General features: G+C 32.0%; 1 protein-coding gene across 5 annotated transcripts in view; it reads right to left on the minus strand.

Annotated features, from left to right (window-relative positions):
• The window catches only part of LOC135127782 (limbic system-associated membrane protein), an 829,211-nt gene that overhangs the window by 755,921 nt on the left and 49,260 nt on the right, over positions 1-24,030 (minus strand). The window lies entirely within an intron of this gene.

The following is a 24,030-nucleotide window of genomic DNA, read 5'->3' on the forward strand; positions in this document are numbered from 1 at the left end:
TCGGAAATTCGCAAAGTTGAGAAATCAAAAAATTGAGAATTCTAAAACACGAAAAATCGATAAATCCAAAAATTGAGAAATTCAAAAATCAAAAAGTTGAAAAACCGCAAACTCGGAATATTCAGTAATCGGGAAACCGAAAAATCGAAGAAAAATCGACAAATAGAAAAACCAAAACGCTGGATTTTCGACGTCTTGATTTTAGACATTTCGATTTTCCATTTTTCAATAGCTCGATTATTCGGTTTTTCGACTTTTCAATATTTTAATATTTTAGTTTTTCAAATTTTCAATTTTTTCGATTTATCAATATTTTGATTCCTAGATTTTTCAAGTTTTTGAGATTATTCACGCATTAGGTGCGATCTGAGATAAAACTGATTTTGGCAATGACAAATCCTGTAAGAAAAGAAAGGGTGGGTGGGCGGGGTTAGTAGCTGCCAAGATAAGACTGCTTTTAGCAAAAGACGTATCCTCTAAGAAATTTAATTAAATTACTATAAGTAAAGACACTAGAGGTTCCAAAGCACTTTCAAATTCTTTCCAAACAGGAATACCTAGAATCTCAAGATTGGGGGTGTCAAAATTAACTCAAAAACCGGTCAGGTCAGCATTTTCCAAAAATACAACACCAAAATTCCCCAAAACTGTTTTAAATAATTTACAAAAAAACTCTCCATGGGCTCCCAAAATAATACACCACGGGTACCCAAGAGTCTCCAGCAACAAAACACCAGATTCCTTTAAATTTATCCAAAAATAAAAAACCAGGTTTTATAATAGGGTATATAGGGTATATAGGTTTTTGAAAATTTTGACGATTTTTGATATATCGAACATTTTTAACTGCTTACTCGATTTGTACCGATTTGTGCTTTCGCTTTATATCAGGAAAACATTTTTGTAAAAAAATATTTTATCAAATTATTACAAAAACAACACAACCATATCTTTGTACATTCTAACTGAAATGGTAATTAAACAAAGTTATTGTGATGATGAATGTGTTATTTAGTTGTTAAACATAGCAAAAGAATCAATTTTAACACTAATTCAAGAAAAAGTTCTTATCTGCTAGATGACCTCCTTAAATATGGTTTGCCAATACTTCCGCCAGAAGACGTGTGTCTGTGTAAGTGTACTTTATTGTTCTTTTATTATGTAACTTTTATACACATTTTCTCTTCTGTGGTAGACCATATTTCTGTCTTGTTTTTGTTAATTTTAAATAAACACAAATTAAACAAAGAGCTACTTCAGAACTTAAAAAATACTCATTCATTACTTGATCTGTAGACCAGTTCGATGTTTACCGATATTTTCAGTAACTCATCACCTCTTGGACCTTTTAGTTTGGACTTTCATCAACTGCTAAAATTGGCACCCAGATGCGCCCCTTAAAGAAAGGCGATCGTAAATGCAAATTTACGCGGAATAAATAAGTCCACCGTTCATGTTCACAACACAGAAAAAATAAACTCGCTTTAAATGTACCTCTAAAATTCATAAATAAAATCGAATTCAACGTGAATATAAAATCGGAAAGTTATTAAAATAAATTGCGTTTACAATTATTTTGTAATTAACGTGGTTTAAATTAAATTTGTGTTATTGTTATTATTAACATTAGTTTCAAGTCAATTGTCCTGCTAGCATAATTAGCCTATAGCTCCAATAACATTTTTTACGTTTATCACTAGAGAGCGGGTTATATGCAATTTGCATATCCCGTATTTTTATTATGACAAATACATTTTCAATATATACCTCAATTATCCTTGTTTAATTAACTCACGCAGATTAATTATTGCAAATTTTCCATATTTTGACGTCCATGTGGTCTTTCTTCTAATTATGAGATAATAAATGAAAATGATGTTTCAAAAAACGCAACCAAATTACCGTCCTACGGCGCAAAGAAAATAGAAAAATGAAAAAATCGTTATAATGAAAGAAATAAATGATTAATACATTAATCTTCTCGATCATGATAGCCATACGTACCATTTGCCATGAATATTAAAACCCATATTAGTATTTTATTCCGTGTCCGAAGCATGTGCTTGTAAACTTTTTGCCGAGTGATACACGATAAAACAAAGCAAAATTTTTGTTTTGTAAACAACAACAAAAGCTTGCACTACCGCTGGTCTCCTTTTCCGCCTCAGGATATTGTGAAAGCCATTAATGTTAAAGGAAACCTTTTAATGGATTTGAAACGAGCATAAAATTCTGCATTGTTTTGCCGATTTTATCGAAACTTGCAACAGAATAATAATGCGGCCATTTAAAATTTAAAATTCTCCACTTGTAATATCGCTTAAATTTAGACTTTAATTTCTTTCGATAAAATCACTACTTCCTCTACACTTCGTTTTTCTTCTGACCCGACATGAAAAAGATTTGATATTTTATAAGCAGAAATGCCATTATTCACCGATTCGATAAAGCCCGTCGTTAAAGTAAAAAGAAAGCGTAAGCAGAAAATGCCGAAGAACGTGGATACGAGTAATATTTTCGAGCATATAATTTAATTTGTTTTGATTTTCAAATCACAAAGCTTTTATGCCGTAATTTGTTAAGTGTAATCACCGGCTTTCGGAGGGCCTGCGAATTCGTAAATAATTGATCATATTTAATACACGTGCGTATTAAATCTGCGCTTTTTGTTTACGCTTTCATTCTTTGTGGAATTTAGGTGCGTGAATTAAATAAAACGTCATCGCTACCTAGATTGTTTTATATTACATGTAATAATAACATAATGTCTGTATTACGGCTTCAGTACCGTAATAATGCAGATATATTATTCGTCGACAAAGGTAGCAAGATCTTAAATCTTTAATGTTGTTTAATAAATAAAATCTCGTTAATAATATATACCATAAAAACAACGTTTTAAAAATGCAGGAAGTTTCTAAGTATGCATTTGCACAATTGAATACAGCCTGATCGATAATAATTTCTGTCATTTATAATTAACAGTAACGGCAGTACGTGATTGCAAGGTCAATCAATCATCTGTCATCAGGGATTAGGAATTATATCCTTGCTTAACGTTTAATCCACATCATAGTGCACTTATATCCTCGTTGTAATTTAATCCCTCGTTTAAAATAATCCAACTTTGGAGTAGTTTTCATACATAAGTTTGAACGTAATCGATTATAAATTTGTCATGAATGTAACTATTAGAAAGGTAGGTGCATACTCGTGAGTATTTGTTTTTCTGTGTTTTACATTAAATTTGTCTTTCGGTTTAATTAGCCAAAAACAAAATAAGAAAATAAAATAAAAAACAATATTAATTTATAATGATAACTGTCCCTTCTAATTAAAATTTTAATTAATGTCAAAACTCTTCTTTACATTTTCTTTCTATTAACATAAGAAACAAGAAAAACTCCGTCGGCCCTTTATCCGTATTTCATCATCAAGGGCACTCAAACCTCGCATTTAAACCATATCTTGCATCATATCATCTTCCAAAATTCATACTTCACCATTCAGCTCGCCATTTACTTTCACCAACTGAAAAAGGCCCCGACTATGACAAAAAGTAGACACAAATCTCAATTCCGCACTCAATAGCCTCCTCAGAAAGCGCAAACCAGCGCGGAGATTCCAGCTTTGTGCAAAGCCTGATTAAAGCATTCGCAGCAACATTTCAATTTCCTCTCATTACATTCAACAACAAATTGCAAAGAAGGACTTCAACTATCCTGAGCCTTGCTGATTGCTCCTGCCAATAAAAAGCGTTTTGCTCTGTGCCCTTGACTAAGAAGCGTCGTCGCAGTCATTACGAAAAACGTGAAACGAAAATCACCAACACGCTACAAGTAGTCGAAATTTAATAATTTCGTTTAACGCGGCCCTAAATTTCCTAAAAAAACTGTAGGTGTTTCTCCGACGTAGTTAATCCAGCCCTACATCAAAATTCCCGTTAAGAACCCTCCCTTCACATCTTGGCAGATAAGAGACATCTATTTTTTCCTCATTATGGACACCGCTACCGTTCGCCTTCGGTTTTTACGAGGCCATCCCATCGGTATTTATGATGTCATCTACTGCTGGTCTTAAATCAGTTTTTGTATCTTCTTGTCGGTGGCGGTGGATCGAAACGATTTATGTGCAGGAAAATAAGTGTTCCTAATTTAAATACGCACCAGAATGCATGGAAATTATCTCTAATTGGATGCGGCGCGATTACACGCATGTCTGAAATTCATTCCCGACTAATTTTGAAGCTGACGGCCGTGTCATTGTCAGATTGCGTATCGTTGGGTGGATGGATTTGGTCGTGGGGGAAAAGCAAAAATGGAGTAAAGCTAGTTGGAGCGGTTTCAGTTTAAATTTTTAATTTTAATTTAATTTAGTAATGAAAAACTTCATTTTGTATAAATACATAAACTAAAACAAATTCCTTCGTGGAAGTAATCACTTAAATCGTTACATCTAGATCGCAGGATTTACGAGATTCTTTCAAATTACTTCAAATACTAAACACAAAAGGAGTCCCCGCGATTTTTTCAAACTACTTCAAAAACACCATGAAAGGGGTCCGCCAGATCCGTTCTAAACTAACTTCCAAAGCTAAGCACAAGGGGTTCCTGAGATTCTTTCAAACTACTTCAAAACAAAACAAAAGGGGTCCCGAGATTCTATCAAACTACTTCAAAAACAACACAAAAGTTGTCCCTGAGATTGTTCAAAACTACTTTAAAAACTAGGCACAAGGGATCCCCGAGCTTCTTTCACAGCTAAACACAAGGGGTTTCCGAGATTATTTCAAACTACTTCAAAAACAAGACAAAAGGGTCCCCGAGATTCTTTCAAATTACTTCAAATACAAAAAAACAAAAGGGGTTTCTGAGATGTTTTCAAACTACTTCAAAAACAAAGCAAAAGTACGTCAAAAACAAAACGAAAGGGGTCCCTGAGATTCTTTAAAACCACTTTAAAAATCAGACAGGAGAGGTCCCCGAGATTCTTTCAAACTACTGCAAATACAAAAAACAAAAGGGGTTCCCGCGATTTTTTCAAACTGCTTCAAAAACACCACGAAAGAGTTCCCGAGACCCACTCTAAACTACTTCCACAGCTAAGCACAAAGGATTTCCGAGATTCTTTCAAACTACTTCAAAAACAAAACAAAAGGGGTCCCCGAGATTCTTTTAAATTACTTCAAATACAAAAAAAACAAAAGGGGTCTCTGAGATTTTTTCAAACAACTTCAAAAACAAAGCAAAAGTACGTCAAAAACAAAACGAAAGCGGTCCCCGAGATTCTTTCAAATTCCTTCAAATACAAAACAAAAGGGACCCCCGAGATTCTTTAAAACCACTTCAAAAATCAGTCAGGAGAGGTCCCCGAGATTCTTTCAAACTACTTCAAAAACAAAACAAAAGTGGTCCCAGAGATTCTTTCAAATTACTTCAAATACAAAGCAAAACGGGTCCCCGAGATTCTTTCAAATTATTTCAAATACAAAAAACAAAAGGGGTTCCCGCGATTTTTTCAAACTGCTTCAAAAACACTACGAAAGGGGCCACCGAGATCTAGTCTAAACTACTTCCACAGCTAAACACAAGGGATTTCCTAGATTCTTTCAACCTACTTCAAAAAAAAAACAAAAGGGGTCCCCAAGATTCTTTCAAATTACTTCAAATACAAAAAGCGAAAGGGGTCTCTAAGATTTTTTCAAACTACTTCAAAAACAAAGCAAAAGTAAGTCAAAAACAACATGAAAGGGGTCCCCGAGATTTTTTCAAACTACTTAAAAAACAAAACAAAAGCGATCCCAAAGATTCTTTCAAATTACTTCAAATACAAAACAAAAATGACCCCCGAGATTCTTTAAAACCACTTCAAAAATCAGACAGGAGAGGTCCCCGAGATTATTTCAAACTACGTCAAAAACAAAACAAAAGTGGTACCAGAGATTCTTTCAAATTACTTCAAATACCAAGCAAAACGGGTCCCCGAGATTCTTTCAAATTATTTCAAATACAAAAAACAAAAGGGGTCTCTGAGATATTTTCAAACTACTTCAAAAACAAAGCAAAAGTACGTCAAAAACAAAAAGAAAGAGGTCCTCAAGATTCAATCAAACTACTGCAAAAACAAAACAAATGTGGTCCCAGACATTCTTTCAAATTGCTTTAAATACAAATCAAAAGGGATCACTGAGATTCTTAAAACCACTTCAAAAATCAGACAGGGGAGATCTCAGAGATTTTTTCAAATTACTTCAAATATAAAACAAAATGGGTCCGAGCGAGTTTTTCAAACTACTTCAAAAACACCACGAAAAGGGTCCCCGAGATTCATTCTAAACTACCTCCACAGCTACACACAAGGGGTTCCCAAGATTCTTTCAAACTACTTCAAAAACAAAACAAAAGGGGTGTCCGAGATTCTTTTAAACTACTCCAAAAACAAAACAAAAGGAGTCCCCGAGATTTTTTCAAACTACTTCAAAAACAATACAAAAGCGATCCCAGCGATTCTTCCAAATTACCTCAAATGCAAAACAAAAGGGTTCCCCGAAATTCTTAAAACCACTTCAAAAATCAGACAGGAGAGGTCCCCGAGATTCTTTCAAACTAATTGAAATACAAAAAAACAAAAGGGGTCTTAGAGATTTTTTCAAACTACTTCAAAAACAAAGCAAAAGTACGTCAAAAACAAAACAAAAGGGGTCCGCAAGATTCATTCAAACTACTGCAAAAACAAAACAAAAGTGGTCCCAGACATTCTTTCAAATTGCTTTAAATACAAAACAAAAGGATTCCCCGGGATTCTTAAAACCACTTCAAAAATCAGACAGGGGAGGTCCCACAGGTTCTTTCAATTTACTTCAAATATAAAACAAAATGGGTCCGCGCGATTTTTTCAAACTACTTCAAAAACACCACGAAAGGGGTCTCCGAGATTGATTCTAATCTAGTTCCACAGCTAAACACAAGGAGTTCCCGAGATTCTTTCAAACTATTTCAAAAAAGAAAAAACAAAAGGGGTGTCCGAGATTCTTTCAAATTATTTCAAATACAAAAAAACAAAAGGGATTTCTGAGATTTTTTCAAACTACTTCAAAAACAAAACAAAAGCTATCCCAGATATTCTTCCAAATTACTTCAAATAGAAAACAAAAGGGGTTCCCGTGATTCTTTAAAACCACTTCAAAAATCAGACAGCAGTGGTCCCCGAGATTCTTTCAAACTACTTCAAAAACAAAACAAAAGTGGTCTCAAACATTCTTTCAAATTGCTTTAAATACAAAACAAAAGGGGTCCCCGAGATTCTTTCAAATTACTTGAAATACAAAAAACAAAAGGGTTCCGCGAGGTTTTTTCAAACTACTTCAAAAACAACGCAAAAGTGGTCTTTGAAATTGTTCAAAATTATTTCAAAAACCAGGCACAAGAAGTCCCCAAGATTTTTTCAAACTACTTCAAACGCTAGGCACAAGAGGTCACCGAGATTCTTTCAAAGTACTTCAAAAACAAAACGAAAGGGGTCCTCAAGATTCTTTCAAATTATTTCACAAACAATACAAAGAATCCCAAGGTTCTTTAAAGCTACTTTAAAAACAAAACAAAAAAGCTGCCAGAGGTCCTTTAAACTACTTCAAAAACCAGACACAATGGATCCTCGAGCTTAGTTCAAACTACTTTAAAAACGAAATAAAAGGGGTCTTCAAGATTCTTACAAACTACTTCAAAAACAAAACAAAAACCCGTTGAGTCACCGAGATTTTTTCGAACTACTTCCAAAACCAGACACAAGGCGGGAGCTCTTAGTGTCTTTTTTTGAAAAAAACTTTGAAACAATCTCGAGGGATCCTTGTATTTTTGTATTTTGTAACAATGTAGAAAAATTGTGGAACCCCAAGCGTTGTTTAAAAAAATATAAAAAATCTCATGGACCCTTAGTGTTTGAATCAAATGTCTACGAAACTAGGAGTTTTTGCACTTTTTTAAAGCATTTAAAAAAATTTCTGGTATTTTATTTTACAAAAAATTTGAAAAAATCTTGGAAGCCAATAGGGTTTTCTTTTTTGAAAGAATTTGAAAAGATATCGCGGGCTCCGTTTTTTAATATAAAACAACTCTGGCGTTTTTTTTAGAGAATTTTTTGAAAATATCCTAGAGGCTCCTAAGACTTTTTTTGAGAATTCAAGAATTAAAAATTTAGGAACACCCAGTGTTCTTTAAAAAGAAATTAAAAGAATCTCGGGGGTCCTTTGTGTTATACACTTGAAAATATTCCAAAGAATCTGGGTAGCACTTAATGTTTCTTTTTCTGAAATAATTTGAAAAAATCTGGGGAGCCTCAAATCTCTTTTTTTTTTAATTTGAAGAAAGCTCAGGACCCCTAGGGTCTATTTCTACAGAATTTTAAAGAATCTCGGGAACTCTCAATGTTTTAAGAATTTATAAGTAACTAAAATCTCCCCAGTGTTTGATTTTTGAAAGAATTTGAAAATATTCCAAAGAATCTGGTTAGCCCTTAATATTTCATTTTCTGAAAGAATTTGAAAGCATCCCAGGGGTCTCTGTGTTTTTATACGAGTTTGAAAGAATCTGAGGAGCCTCGAATGTCGTTTTTTTTTAATTTGAAAAAACTCAGGGCCTCTAGGGTGTATTTCTTAAGAATTTAAAAGAATTTTTGGAACTCCTGATGTTTTAAGAATTTATAAGTAACTGGAATCTCCGGTTTTTGGAAAGTTCAAGAAGTCCAGAAACGCTTTGTGTTTTTTTTTAAGGATCTTAGGAACTCCAAGTGTTCTTTTAAAGAATTTATAAGAAGTTCTGGATTCTCTTGTAAAGAATTTAAAAGTATCGTATTTCATCCCCACCTTTTCTAGAATACTGACCAAGGATCATTTCAGAAGGAATACTAGATTCACTCTTCCTTTTAAACCCGAATAAACTTCCAACAAAATTTTGGATCATTTAAGATTGAAGCATTATCTTTTCTTATATATAAAGCATAGAGATTATCACTTAAATCGTCACATCTAGATGGCAGAAATTCAAAAAAATAATAATCATCAAGCCTGCCATTTCTTTTATAATGTAAATTTGTTAATTGTTTCTTCCAATAGAGATCCATAAGTTCTTAGTTATCATACGATATAATTATGCACATTATGCTTAACAATTTTATATGGAATGTATTTCTCAAAGCCATCAAAGATTCTATATACTCTATTTTATACAAAAAAGTGCAACTAATGCATCCGAGTCATTATCAACCAAATAAGAATCCCAACATACAAGGTGATTTCGAAATGTGTGCAATAAAAAAAATGGGGAATAGCTCACAATAAGATTTATTGTACTGTGTAAAGTACACGTTTCTAAGTGGTAGCAATATTAACCATTTATCAGTTGGTTGCCGTCGTGTGTTCGGTTAACGTCTTTGACAACGCTTGGTAGGCCCGCGAATTGTGGATCGAGCGCCTTCCAAATCGAGCGATTCCGTGTACGCAAACATTTACATTAGTGGTACCTTCAAGCCTCGAACTCACGATCGTAGTCGTTGTAGGACCGAAAGAATACTTCAAGCTGATTTTTTTGCATTTATTGCATTTTTTAATATTAAGTGCATTTTCATGAAATAAATAAATGAAAATAAAATATTAATGTGTAAAAAAATAATTTTTCTTGCATATTTTGCATATACTTCTTGCATATTTTAGCAATTTTTTGCATATAATGCCAAATTTCTCTGCATATAAATGCGCATATTTACATGTTTTTTTTTTGCATATAATTCCGAACTTTAATCATAAACACCAGAACTGACCTTCAAAGAAAAATCCTGTAACTTAGTCCTAAGACCCCCAATATTCTGATAACAACAATTGATGATTTTTTGGGGAATTGTTACGTGGAGTGCTCTTATTACTAATATCGTATATGCTTGATTATTCTTGTATTTTACAGTTAAATCGAATTCATCCTTGGATAGCCTATGTTTAGAATTATTCAAAACCGATTTCTTGAGCTGTTTATGAATCTCATGCGACAACCGACAATGTCATTTCCCCGAATTTGACTTAGTAACTTATTTTTGGTACCTATAATTGCCTCTATCCAAAAAAGCGTGTAAAATGGCATTTGTCGTGTAAAAGTATTCCTGGTTATTTTTCTTGTCTGCGGGAAACACGCGATTAGTGAAAGCTACAAATAGCCGCTTAACATCTGCATCATTAAAACCGGTATTGTTCGAAAGCATGGCTTGAGACATTTTAATGAAAAATTCTTTTTAAGCAAAAGAGAGTTACACGTAAAGGCTTTATATAATTAAAACTTGCTTGAGAAATGCAGGAACATGTAATTAACGCTAACAGTAAAGGCGTTGTAATGATTTTGATCCCTGGAATATTTCTAAAACACTGAAACTTTAAACGTTCTTGAACCAAAAAATTCTCCTCTCTTTTCTTAAAAATGTTTCGATTTGTCACTTGGCGCTTACCGTCCTCGTGCCGTAATGTTCAACATCGGGCTGTCTCCTTGAAACCGTGCGTCTAAATGCGACTTTAAGAAACCCTATAATTCACCCTTTAACCGCAGCTGTTATTTCTGGACACTTCTGCCTCAGTAGGTCCGAACGAAATCATCGCAAACTCGAGATAGCAGGAAGTGTTGGTAGTGAAAGAAACTAGTATCAAAGGGAACATTGTGGTTTCGGGCATTTGTAATTTGCAAAGGTTCAAATGGACTCCCTAATCCCTGTCCGACCCAACTATTTACCGAAAACTGACAACAGTCGAACTGATTGGAATCCGAACGGAGCTGATTATCTTGATTTAGTCGATTTCCTGGTGGAACTGCAGTTCCGATTAAAAAACAAGCCAAGTAGATTTTATGAATGTTGCATGAATCCCAAATTCCCTGTCGGATATAATCAAATTCCAGAACCTAATAGGCGGCGGCGGGGCTGCCACCAAATCGGATAGTTTTTCAATAAGGACAAATGGCGCACAGCGGCGGAGATGATAGCCACGGAAATGGGCTACAAAAAACGGATAAAAACACGGATGAATGCAGCGGAAGGTTTGAGATTCTAACAGATTTTTAGCCGTCACTATTACACAGGTCTTAATCAATATAGATATTATAAAATTCATTATTGCTTTTTTTAACTCGACTACGTCTCGTTAAAAAATTATTCTCGTACATCAAACACCATTTCGTCTACAAGGTTACACAAATAACTATTGTTCTGAAACGCTCTCAAATGAAAATGCTTTCATCGCGTGTCTTAAAGTACCATTTTGCACACTATTTACAGATTGAATATTACAGGCATGTACATAAAGAGAATGGGGTATTACAAACTTTGGCCATCAGTAATGTTTGCCTGCCATTATCGTTGTTGGAATCCGATTTTTTAATGTCTGTTTGCACTAGAAGATATTTGTTTTGATATGTTTAGTATTCTGAATGCATAACAAAAACCTTCATAAAATTTAAATTTCTGGGAAAAATTTATATCTGCTACATAAAATGAATTATATTGAAGTGAATATTTTCCGCTGCACTCAAGTCAGTTTGAACACTGCGTTTGTTACAGTGTTTTGAGTGATATCTACCATTTATATCTCCTGTGGCAGAAACGTTTTTATTCAGAGCTGACTTTGATTAACAACATAGTTTGACAGCAGGGATAATATTTTCTCAGACTGAAAGTAGATCTGAAAATATCCACTATTATTTTAACCCATTTTAAAGCTAGGTTTTATAGCAGAATGACATTTAATTACTGCAACGCCTTCAAAATTCAAAAATTGCAATATTTGAACAAGCTATCGAAGAAATGAGGCCGAAACTAACTTCTGGAGGTCGAAATCTATTAAAAAATGTGTTTTGTTGAATTTCAAAAGTTGCCGGAAATTGGCCGAAATTTTCATATTGAAAAATTTTGCTTTTGAAAAAGTTGCCAAAAAATTCTCGAACAATTCTGGCATACGGATTTGCCATGCTCATTCCCAAAAACATACGGTGTTTATGCCCCCGTTGCAAAATTTAAAAATATTCGACTACCTATTTTTTTTAATCCAAACATTTACAGCATTAGACAAAAAAAATATCAAATTAATTTTGCGAAATTTAATTTATTTTAATGAATCCTATAAGTAAAAAAAATATGAAAGCAAATTTTTGTGGGATAAAAGTTATATTGTACACAGTTTTGATTTTTTTGTTAAAATCGAAATTGAAAAACAAAAATTATACAAAATTTTCTTAAAAAGCCGATTTTAAATGAAAACAAAAGATTCAAACTCAGAGGCTTTGGCAAATTTAAATTCATTTATTTTTTTTTAATTTTTTACTTCAGGAATATCAAAACAGGATTTTATTAAAAAAATTTAATCTTCGGGATCTTCGTTTTGTATTTTTTAAAACAGGGAAATATTATGATTTTTTTACCTTGTTACTTGGTTATTAAAATCAGTCCCACAAACTCATTCCGAAAAAATAATAAATCCATTACAAATACGTTTTTAAGTAAGTACTTTTGTGCTTCAAAAGCAAAGGAACTTCTGCGGTGATTAAAAAATTGGGCACTAACTCTAATGCACTGACGTTTTCTTTTGAAAGAGTTTATTAGAGGTCATCCGGAGATTTGTTTTTCAAAACATTTTGAAGAATCCCAGGGGTTCCTGGTGTTTTATTTTTACAAGAGTTTAAAAAATATCAAGGTTTTCCGACGCTTTGTTTTTAAAAGAGTTTAAATAATCTCAGGGTCTCCTGACGTTTTCTTTGTGAACGAGTTTAAGGAATCTCAGGAGTTCCGGACGTTTTATTTTTGAAAGAGTCTGAAGCATCCCAGGAACTTCCAAAGTTTTGTTTCTAAAAACATTTTAAAGAAAATCAATAGTCCGTAGTGTTCTATTTTTGGAAAAGTTTAAAAAGTTTCGGGGGTCACAGAAAGATTTTAGAATCTCAAAAGTTTCCGATGTTTTGTTTTTCAAAACATTTTAAGAAACCCCAGGGGTCCCTTGTGTTTTATTTAGAACCAATTTGAAAAATCTTAGGGGTTCCAAAGTTTCGCTTTATAAATATTATGAATCCTCCCAGGTATCCCTAGTGTTTTATTGTTGAAAGAGTTTAAAAAATCTTCCGAAGTTTAAAGAGTCGGAAATTTTGTGTTATAAACGTTTTGAAGTATCTCAGAGATTCCTAATGTTTTATTTTTGAAAGAGTTTATTTAACAAATCTCATGGGCTTCCGATTTTTATTTTTAGAAGAGTTTAAAGAATCTCAAGGGCTCCCGACGTTTTTTTTTTTTAAGAGTTTAAGGAATATCAGGGGCTTTCGATGTTTTGTTTTACAAAACATTTTCAAGAATCTCAGGAGTCCCTTGTGTTTTATTTCTGAAAGGGTTTAAAAAATCTCAGGGGCTTCAGACGTTTTATTTTTAAAAGAGTTTAAAGAATCTCAGGGGCTCCCGATGTATTTTTTTTAGCGTTTCAGGAATTTCAGGGGCTTCCGATGTTTTGTTTTATAAAACGTTTTAAAGAATCTCAGGGGTCCCTAGTGTTTTATTTTTGAAAGAGTTTAAAAAATCTCATGGGCTCCCGACGCTTTATTTTTAAGAGTTTAAAGAATCTCAGGAACTCCTGATGTTTTCTTTTGAAAGAGTTTAAGAATGCCAGGAGCTTCAGTTTAAAAAATCTCAGAGATTCCCAGTGTTTTATTTTTGAAAGAGGCTAATAATTCTCAGGGACTCCCGATTTTTATTTTTAGAAGAATTTAACCAATCTCTGGAATTACCAACGTTCTTTTTTAAGAGTTTAAAGAATCTCAGGGGTCCCTAGTGTTTTATTTAATGAAAGAGTTTAAAAAGATTCAGGGGCTCCCGATGGTAAGAGTTCAAAGAATCTCAGGAACTCCCGACGTTTTCTTCCTGAAGGAGTTTAAAGAATCTCAGGGGCTACCGACGTTTTGTTTTTGAAAGAGTTTAAGGAATCTCATGGGCTTCCGATGTTTTGTTTTACAAAACATTTTAAGAATCTCAGGGGTACCTAGTATTTTATTTTTGAAAGAGTTTAAAGAATCTCAGGGGCTACCGACGTTTTCTTTTTGAAAGAGTTTACAGAATCTCAGGGGCTTCCGATGTTTTGTTTTATAAAACATTTTACAGAATCTCAGGGGTCCCTAGTGTATTATATTGAAAGTGTTTAAAAAGTTTCAGGGTCTCCCGATGCTAAGAGCTCAAAGAATCTCAGGAGTTCCCGACGTTTTCTTTCTGAAAGACTTTAAAGAATCACAGGGGCCCTTGACGTATTTTTTTTTAGGAGTTTGAGGAATCTCAGAAGTTTCTGAGCTTTTGTTTTATAAAATATTTTAAAGAATCTCAAGGATCCCTAGTGTTTTATTCTTGAAAGAGTTTAAAAAATCTCATGGGCTTCCGACGCTTTATTTTTGAAAGAGTTTAAAGAATCTCAGGGGCTCCCGATGTTTTTTTTTGGGAGTTTCAGGAAAATAAGGGATTTCCGATGTTTTGTTTTATAAAACATTTTAAAGAATCTCATGGGTCCCTAGTATCTCATTTTTGAAAATGTTTAAAAAGTTTCAGGGACGCCTGATGCTAAGACTTTAAAGAATCTCAGGGGTTCCCGACGTTTTCTCTTTAAAAGTGTTTAAACAATCTCAGGAGCTCTTGACGTTTTTTTTTAAGAGTTTATGGAATTTCTGAAGTTTCTGAGCTTTTGTTTTACAAAACATTTTAAAGAATCTCAGGGATCCCTAGTGTTTTATTTTTGAAAGAGATTAAAAAATCTCAGTGGCTACCGACGGTTTATTTTTAAAAGAGTTTAAAGAATCTCTGGGGCTCCTGGTGTTTTCTTTTTGGAAGAGTTTAAAGAATCTCAGGGCCTTCCGATATTTTGTTTTAAGGGTTTAAGGAATCTCAGGGGCTTCCGATGTTTTGTTTTATAAAACATTTTACAGAATCTCATGGATCCCTAGTATCTTATTTTTGAAAATGTTTAAAAAGTTTCGGGGGCTCCTGATGCTAAGAGTTTAATGAATCTCAGGGGTTCCCGACGTTTTCTTGTTAAAAGTGTTTAAACAATCTCAGGGACTCTTGACGTTTTTTTTTTTAAGAGTTTATGGAATCTCTGAAGTTTCTGAGCTTTTGTTTTACAAAACATTTTAAAGAATCTCAGGGATCCCTAGTGTTTTATTTTTGAAAGAGTTTAAAAAATCTCAGGGGCCACCGACGCTTTATTTTTAAAAGAGTTTAAAGCATCTCAGGAGCTCCTGAGATTTTCTTTTTGAAACAATTTAAAGAATCTAAGGAGTTTTCGATGTTTTGTTTTTCAGAACATTTTAAAGAATCTCAGGGATTCCTGTGGTTTTATTTTTGAAAGAGACTAGCATCTCAGGGGCTTCCAAAGTTTTGTTTCTGAAAACATTTTAAAGAAAATCAATGGTCCGTGGTGTTCTATTTTTGAAAAATTTAAAAAAGTTTCAGGGACTCCCAGCGTTCTGTTTGTGAAAGAATTTAAAGAATCTCAGGGGTCCTTAGTGTTTTTTATTTTTGAAACAGTTTAAAGAATTTTAGGCCCTTCGAAAAAAAATCTCAGGGGATCCCTATTTTTTATTTTTAAAAGAGTTAAAGAATCTCGGGGGCTACCGAACTTTTCTTTTTGACAGAGCTTAAAGAATCTCAGCTTTCGGTAACAAAACATTTTAAAAAATCTCAGCGATCCCTAGTTTAATTTTTGAAAGGGTTTAAAAAATTTCAGGGGCTCCCGACGCTTTATTTTTAAAAGAATTTAAAGAATGTCAGGGGCTTCTAATGTTTTCCTTTTGAAAGAGTTTAAAGAATCCCAAAGGCTTCCGAGGTTTTGTTTTTCAGAACAGTTTAAAGAATCTCAGGGGCTCCCGTCATTTTATTCTTTTTTACGAGTTTAAGGAATCTCAGGGGGTTCCAATATTTTGTTTTTCAAAACGTTTTAAAGAATCTCAGGAGTCGATAGTGTTTTATTTTTGAAACAATTTAAAGAATATCAGGCGAATGAAGTTTTGTTTTATAAATATTATGAAGCATCTCAGCGACCCCTAGTGTTTTATTTTTGAAAGAGTTTAAATAATCTCAGGGGCTCCAGATGTTTTATATTTAAAAGAGGTTAAAGAATCTCAGGGATTTCTTAGCTTTTGTTTTTCAAAACACTTTAAAGAATCTCAGGGGCTCTGGACGTTTTATTTTTGTAAGAGTTTAAGGACTCTCAGGAGCTTCGGATGTTTTGTTTTTCAAAATATTATGAAAAATCTCAGGGGTCCCTAGTGTTTTATTCTTAAAAGTGTTTAAAGAATCAAGGGGCCCCGACATTTTCTTTTTCAAACAGTTTTTTTTTAAATCTCAGGGCTTCCCAGGTTTTGCTTTTTCAAACACTCAAAACACACAGATTTACGGGGTTGGAAGTCTACAACATATTTTAAAGTTTTTGTTTCAACACTCGAGAAAAAATCGTTCGATATCATATTTGTTTATTTATTCATTGTGATGTTTTTAAAAGCGACTCATCGTGTAGCAAATTCTTAAAGAGCAGCATAAATAATTCTAAAAGCACAACTTCAATTTTGTTATCTAGACAATTCTGGCAAAAAATCACTCTGAAATTTTCATCAATAAAATGCTTGCAAAGCTTGAAAACATTGACTACGTAAACAATTTTTAGCAAAGTGTTAAAAGAAAAATTCCAACATGAACATAATTTTTAATGAAAAAAATGTCCATGTTGCGCATGGGTAAAAAAACAAAGGCGGATTCATAAACACCAAGTAGAGGGGCATTTTATTTTATAAAATTTACACGAATAAACCATTCTAATTAATAATAAGTATTGTTACAACATTTTCTGACAATAATTTGTCAAGGTTTAGTATCAGCTGCTCACCAGTTCGTCTTTTAACATTCTGTGTATTTAAGCGACAAAAAATAGAATTCGCTTGATCCTAGCATAAATAGCCACCTGTTGACTGTTGAAAAAGCGTCGTCTATGAAGAATTTTTCGCGTAATAAGACCCTTCATTACAAGCAAGTAGTTCTAGTTTCTGAGATTAAACCCGGGAAGTCGTTCAATTTGGTTTTAATTTAGTGGAATACAGGACAGGAAGTCATTCAAGAGGAATTATATAATGCCTTGATGTTAGTTCGTTGCTTGTTGTCTCTGTAAACGTCGTCTATGCTGAAAATGTGCAGTATTGTAGAACTCGTCTGTTCTCCTTTATTATCCTTCTGCTCTAGAGCAAACAACGTATCTAGGTAAATGTCTCCATAATTAACATCTTAAATACTTCCGCGCCATTTCTTAACATGAGGAGAACTCACTGAAGCTTAAAGTTGCTCCCTGGGCGGAATCTCGATCAAGTTTAAAACTCGATTTTGTCTGTGTTAAAGCAAGCTTTCACGACAAAAATTATCTATCCCGATCGACCTTCACAGGATTTAATCTGAGGATGGCGTGCCGCCTGCACATATTCGAAAATTTACTCTAGAAGAAGGAAGAGGAAAAAAGTAGGTGAACCAAAAATAGTCGTGTTTACTGTGTCTTGAAATAGTAAGGGGCCAATCGATACCCACTTTCACCAGACTTTCGGAAATAACCTTTTAATCGATTATTTATTTTGCAATTAATTTAAATTAATTCAAAATTTAATTAAACCGGCATTGATTAAACGCAGATCAACGAAATTTTCTTAACAGATTAAATTAAGCTAGATTACGTGTATCGAGGAAAGCCGCGCGATGTGAATTTTAATATTAATGAATATTTCACCCTCCGATCGACAGTATAATTAAACCTTTTAAAAGACTGCGACGTTTGAGAATTCCCCGCCTTTGAGACACATTCAAACCTTGGCATTTTTAATTACGTTTAATGAGCGCCGGAAAGGCACTTGAAACAAATTTGGTCACTCGAAAAATGCAAATCGCCATAAAATAGATTCAACTCTGCAATATTATTCTATTAACAGCTGGAACGAGCTACATTTACAGCAATACTGCGGCTATTACGGATGATTTGTTGGTGGAACATATTTCTGGTTTATCGGTTCAATGAAGATAAAAATATTACAATCGTCAATGAATAAAAAACTATCAAGCGTGTGAATGCAACAGGCGACAAAAAGAATGCGTTTCCGACAAGTGGAACGATAATAGAGTGTTGATACGTTTATAATTATTCGGTTTTTTGCTTGTGCGACGACTATTTTCGTCGGAGACGTAGTGTGAAAGTTTTCAGTCTTCATTAAAGTGAATTTATTACCAACGTTGAATAATGTATAATTTGTCAACTGGGGACAAAATAAATGTTCTTTTCTTGGAAATAATTTAGAAGAAACAAGAAGCTGGTAATTTAATTCTGCAATCGGGATTCAAATTAAAGGAATTATTTGCATATAATTGTCAGTGCGGGCTGTGCGTAACAAATTGTTTATTTGGAATTTACTGCAAAGGCAGATGAAATATTACTATTTTGATAATTTTAACTTTTTTGGAAAATTTTTGCAAATTATTTTCACTTTTTCTGACTTTAAAGTAACTCTAGATCGGCAATGTACTGAAACTTCTCACAAAAAAGAATATTTTTCTACTCGATTGAAAGCCGCTCGAAAATTTTTTTTTTTGGAAAACTTTTGGAAATTATTTCGCTTTTTTGTACTTATTTGAAGACTTTACGCGAAAATTGCTGCATATTCTTAATTCACAGAAAATTCTCTAGAAGCTAGCAGTTTCACTTCACCTAAGGCTAGTTTTAAGATTTTTTTGTAAAAATTTTGGAATTCATTTTGCCATTTTAGATTAGCAATTTTGTTTGGAAAAGTTTTGGAATTTATTTTGATTATATTTTGGCATTTTAGACTACCAATTTTCTCAGAATCTCCCATAAACGAAAATGTTTTTTTATTCGGTTAAAGACTGTTTTAACATTTTTCGAATTTATTCAAATGTTTTCCACTTTCTGTGGCTATTTTAATGAATTGTCCTGAAGATGGTTGCAGATTAATAATAATGTACCTACTGAAATTTCTTTTTCTTTACAAACAAAGACAGTTTCAACGTTTTTTTTTGGAAAATTTCTGTTAATTTTTTTGTTCTTTTCACATTTATTTGAAGGCATTAGGGGAATATTTTTTCATATTTACAGAAAAGTCTCTAGAAGCCAGTAGTTTTGACTATTCAAATAAAACCCGTTTTAAGGTTTATTGAATTTTTTTTTTTTCAATTTTTTTTTAACATTAGTTGAGATTTTTTCGAAATTAGTTTTCCGTTCACCGTTTAAAGAACAGCTAAGAAAATGACATTTTTCAGTTTTTCAACTTTTTTTTTCTACGATTTTAGAAATTTTCCACTTTTCAGTTATTGGATGTTACAACTTTTTCATTTATTCGACCTTTCAATTTTTCGATTTTTAGTTTTTCAGCTTTTCCGATTCTTCACTTTTTCATTTCTACAAATTCTTGATTTGCAATTTTTTGTTTGAGATTTTTATTTTTTTGATGTTAATAATTTGTTGAATTTTTAATTTGACGATTTTCTATTTTCCCAATTTTAATTTTTTAAATTTTTCGTTTCTTCAGTTTTTCATTGACAGTTTTTTATCTTGTTTTTTGTTTCTTCAGAATTGAAAATGATGTTTCACTTTTTAGATTTTGCATTTTTCTGATTTGAAGTTTCACGAGTTTTCAATTTTTCCATTTGCAATTTTTCGTTTCACCTTCAGCCCTGATTATACAATTTTTCTTTTTATCAATATGATTTTTTTTAAATTTTGGGTTTTTCAGTTTCTCGTTTTTTCAGTTTATTTATTCTTCAATTTGTGATTTGGAATTTTTCTAGTTTTCGTTTTAAATATGTAATAAATAAATTAATAATGACTATAAATTTTAAAATATTTCACTTTTTCAATTTTACGTTTTTGGAATTGTTCCATTTTTCAATTAGTGGATTCTAAAACTTTTTCATTTATTGATTTTCAATTTTTAGATTTATAATTTTTCGAATTTTTTTAAATGTTTTCCACTCTCTGTAGCTATTTTAATGAATTGTCCTGAAAATGGCTTCAGATTATTAATAATGTAGTGAAATTTTCCCAGAATCGAATATCTTTTTCTTTACAAATAAAGACAGTTTTAACGTTTTTTTTGGAAAATTTCTGTTAATTTTTTTGTTCTTTTCGCATTTATTGGAAGACTTTAGGGAAATGTTTCTTCATATTTACAGAAAGTCTCTATAAGCAAGTAGTTTTGACTATTCAAATAAAACTTGTTTTAACATTTTTTTGGAAAATTTATGGAACGAGAGTGCTTTTCTATTCAAATAAAATCCGTTTTAAGGATTATTGATTTTTTTTTCAATTGTTTTTTTACCATTAGTTGAGATGTTTTCGAAATTAGTTTTTCAGTTCACCGTTTAAAGGATAGCTAAAAAAATGACAACATTTTTCAGTTTTTCAACTTTACGATTTTAGAAATTTTCCATTTTTCAGTTATTGGATTTTACAACTTTTTCATTTATTCGACCTTTCAATTTTTGGAATTAATTTTAATGTTTCAGCTTTTCCGATTCTTCACTTTTTCATTTCTACAAATTCTTGATTTGCAATTTTTGTTTGATATTTTTATTTTTTTGCTGTTAACAATTTGTTGATTTTTTAATTTGACGATTTTCTATTTTCCCAATTTTAATTTTTTCAATTTTTCGTTTTTTCAGTTTTTGATTGCCAATTTTTTATTTTGTTTTTTGTTTCTTCAGAATTGAAAATTAAAATTTCGGTATTGAACTCTTCGAGTTTTCATTTTTAAATTTTTTAGTTTTTCGATTTCCCAACTCTTGGATGTTTCACTTTTTAGATTTAGCATTTTTCTGATTTGCAGTTTCACGAGTTGTCAATTTTTCGATTTGCAATTTTTCGTTTCACTTTCAGCCCTGATTATACAATTTTTCTTTTTATCAATATGATTTTTTTTTAATTTTGGACTTTTCAGTTTATTGTTTCTTCAATTTTTGATTTGCAATTTTTCTAGTTTTCGTTTTAAATATGTAATAAATAAATTAATAATGATTATAAATTTTAAAATTTTTTACTTTTTTAATTTTTACGATTTTAGAATTGTTCCATTTTTCAATTAGTGGATTCTAAAACTTTTTCATTTATTGGAATTTCAATTTTTAGATTTATATTTTTTCGATTTTTGATTTTTCAATTTCTCCATATTTACTTTTTCAATTTTTTGATTTTACAATTTTGACGATTCTCTAATTTTTGAAGTTTCCAATTTTTCGATTCGATTCGTTTTTTCCTCTTTCCATTTTTTTGATTTATATGTTTTGGATTTCTAGTTTCTCGATTTTAGTTGTTCGGTTTACAACTTTTCGATTTTTCAATTTTTTTATTGTTAACTTTTCCAATCAAAAAATACAAAAATTGCAAAATTTTACATGGAAAAATCAAAAATGAAAAAACGAAAAAGTATAAAATGAAAACTTTGAAAACTTTAAAAATTGTAAATCAAGAACTTGAAAAAATGAAGAAAAATACAAAGATTAAAAGTGAGAAACTAAAAAATCGAAAAACTGCAGAAACGAAAAAATTGAAATATTGTAAATTTCAGTTAGTAGATTCTAAAACTTTTTCATTTATTCAATTTGCAATTTTTTGATTTTTCATTTTTAGATTTTTGATTTTTCAATTTCGCCATATTTAATTTTTCTATTTTTTGGTTTTTCAATGCACTATACAATTTTGACGATTCTATAATTTTTGGAGTTTCCAGTTTTTCGATTCGATTCGTTTTTTCTTCTTTCCAATGTTTCGATTTATTATATTTTTTAGATTTTTAAGTTTTTTGATTTTCCTTTTTGATTTTCCAACTTTTTCATTCAAAAAATACAAAAATTGCAAAATTAAAAATTGTAAATCAAGAATTTGAAAAATTGAAGAAAAATCGAAAGATTAAAAAGTGGGAAACAAAAAAATAGAAAAACTGCAAAATTAAAAAAAAACTAAATATTGTAAAATCGAAACACTGAAAATTAAAGAAATCGAATAATTGTGAAATCCAGAAATTTAATAATTGGAAAATCGAGGAATGCAAAAATCAAAGACTGTAAATTTGAAGAATTAAATCAACGAAAAATTATAAAATTGAAAGAAACATTAATATGAAAATTAAAAAATCGGGAGTAAGAAACTTAAAAATCAAGTACTTCGAAAATAGAGGAAATGAAAAACTGAAACAACAAAAAATGTGCTAAATTGAAAAATTGCAAATCGAATAGTTGAATAAACAAAAAATGGGAAAATTTTGAAGTCGAGTGAAATTGAAAAATTGAAAAAACTAAAGTTGAAAAAACGAAAAATTATTAAACCAAAACATTGCACAATTAGTCTTATTTGTTTTTCAAAAATCTGGAAATGAGGGGTGAAAACTCAACTCGGATTCATACACCACATATGTAAGTGTATCTTATTTTATAAAAATAGCTTACGCTCATAAAGTAAAAATCATACGTAAAAACTGTTCTTTATATTTTTGTTGCCAACCCGTCTCGTCGGCTATAAAAGCATCATCAAATTATGTTTATCGATTAAATTCCAGGGAGTGTTGTCCCAAAATACACAAAAACGCATTCTCTTTTCACTTAATGCTTAGGCAATAAAATTTTTATTTTGATCCTTTGTACGCCCGCACGTGATGACGTTTTTACGTAGTCAAAAATAACAGGAATGCAAAAGTTCTAAATTTTCTTAATAAAAATTTAAAACGGTGGTCTGAAAGTTGATTCCACTTTTAAATCGATTATCGAATTATTCAGCCCATTCAATAATAAACACGTCGAATCGATTCCTAATGAACTTTCAACTAAAAGTAACTTATAATTAGATAAAACCAATCCTGAATTTTTTATAGGGAAAGTTTAAGCTCGAAACTTCGGTTTGTTACGTTAGCTCTTTTAATTCATTCATTCCGGCTCATTGAAAAATGCCGCATTAAAAAATCATCCCGAAAATGCTTCCGACCGGAGGAGCGATGCCACAACATCGAGCGTCTTTGTTTTTATGATCAAAAAGCACGTTCTCTCCGAATTTAATTAAAACGTTATTCGCGGCTATGTCAAGGAAGCTATTTTGCAGTGAGGAGATACCGAACTATTGCTGTTTTATAACATTATCAAACCCAACTTCAGTGAACACGCAAGAGTTATAAAACCATCGACTAGCCTCCGGAATTCCCAAGCGTTTGCAACGTTGTTGCTATAACTTGCCGCAAGAAAACGATCATCGACAGGGCGAACATTAACGGCGTCGGTATAAATCTTCTTGAGTGAGTAGTTTTTACTAAAGCGTTATTTTTCAATAAAGCTTCGCCCTAAACAAACGGTGAAGGACGTTCCAGTTTTACGAATATCGACGTGGCGGAGCGGAATTTTTAATAAACGATGCGGTTTTGCTTTTTGTTTTTGAAAATTGAACTTTTATTAGAGAGTACAGGGGTGGAAAAGGGAGGAAGTGTTATGGAGGTGTTTCAGACTTATTAATTGGATACCCGTAAGATGGGCGGCTGTTTATCAATTATCAACAAAGGAACAATTTATGTGCGACATCCAACTTTTTTTTATATATATATATATATACATAAGTTTTGTATTAAGTGGCACCCTGTAGGATGAATGTAATTGTGACGCCCGGTGTATATACCGATTTGATAAATAATGTAAAAGAAGCACAATCAAAATCAACAGTAATAAGGCACCCATCTGTATATAAATTGAGACAATTAATGCTTTTGTGGCACCTTGCGTTGTTGCCACTTTTTTGTGTTCTTTCAAACAAACATATTACAACACCTTAGGTGCTTCGTACCCACTTATCGTAAATTTAGTATATTTTGGCACCATAAGTTAAGAAGGAATTTGCACGAATATTGTTATTATTAGTATTGAAAAGTAAAATACCGTAAGAGACTATTGATGACAATTGTTGAATGCTGGCAT

This window comes from Zophobas morio, unplaced genomic scaffold (assembly GCF_036711695.1).
Source record: "Zophobas morio isolate AGI-343-1 ecotype UQ-CSIRO unplaced genomic scaffold, CSIRO_AGI_Zmor_V1 ptg000012l, whole genome shotgun sequence".
NCBI lineage: Eukaryota > Metazoa > Arthropoda > Insecta > Coleoptera > Tenebrionidae > Zophobas > Zophobas morio.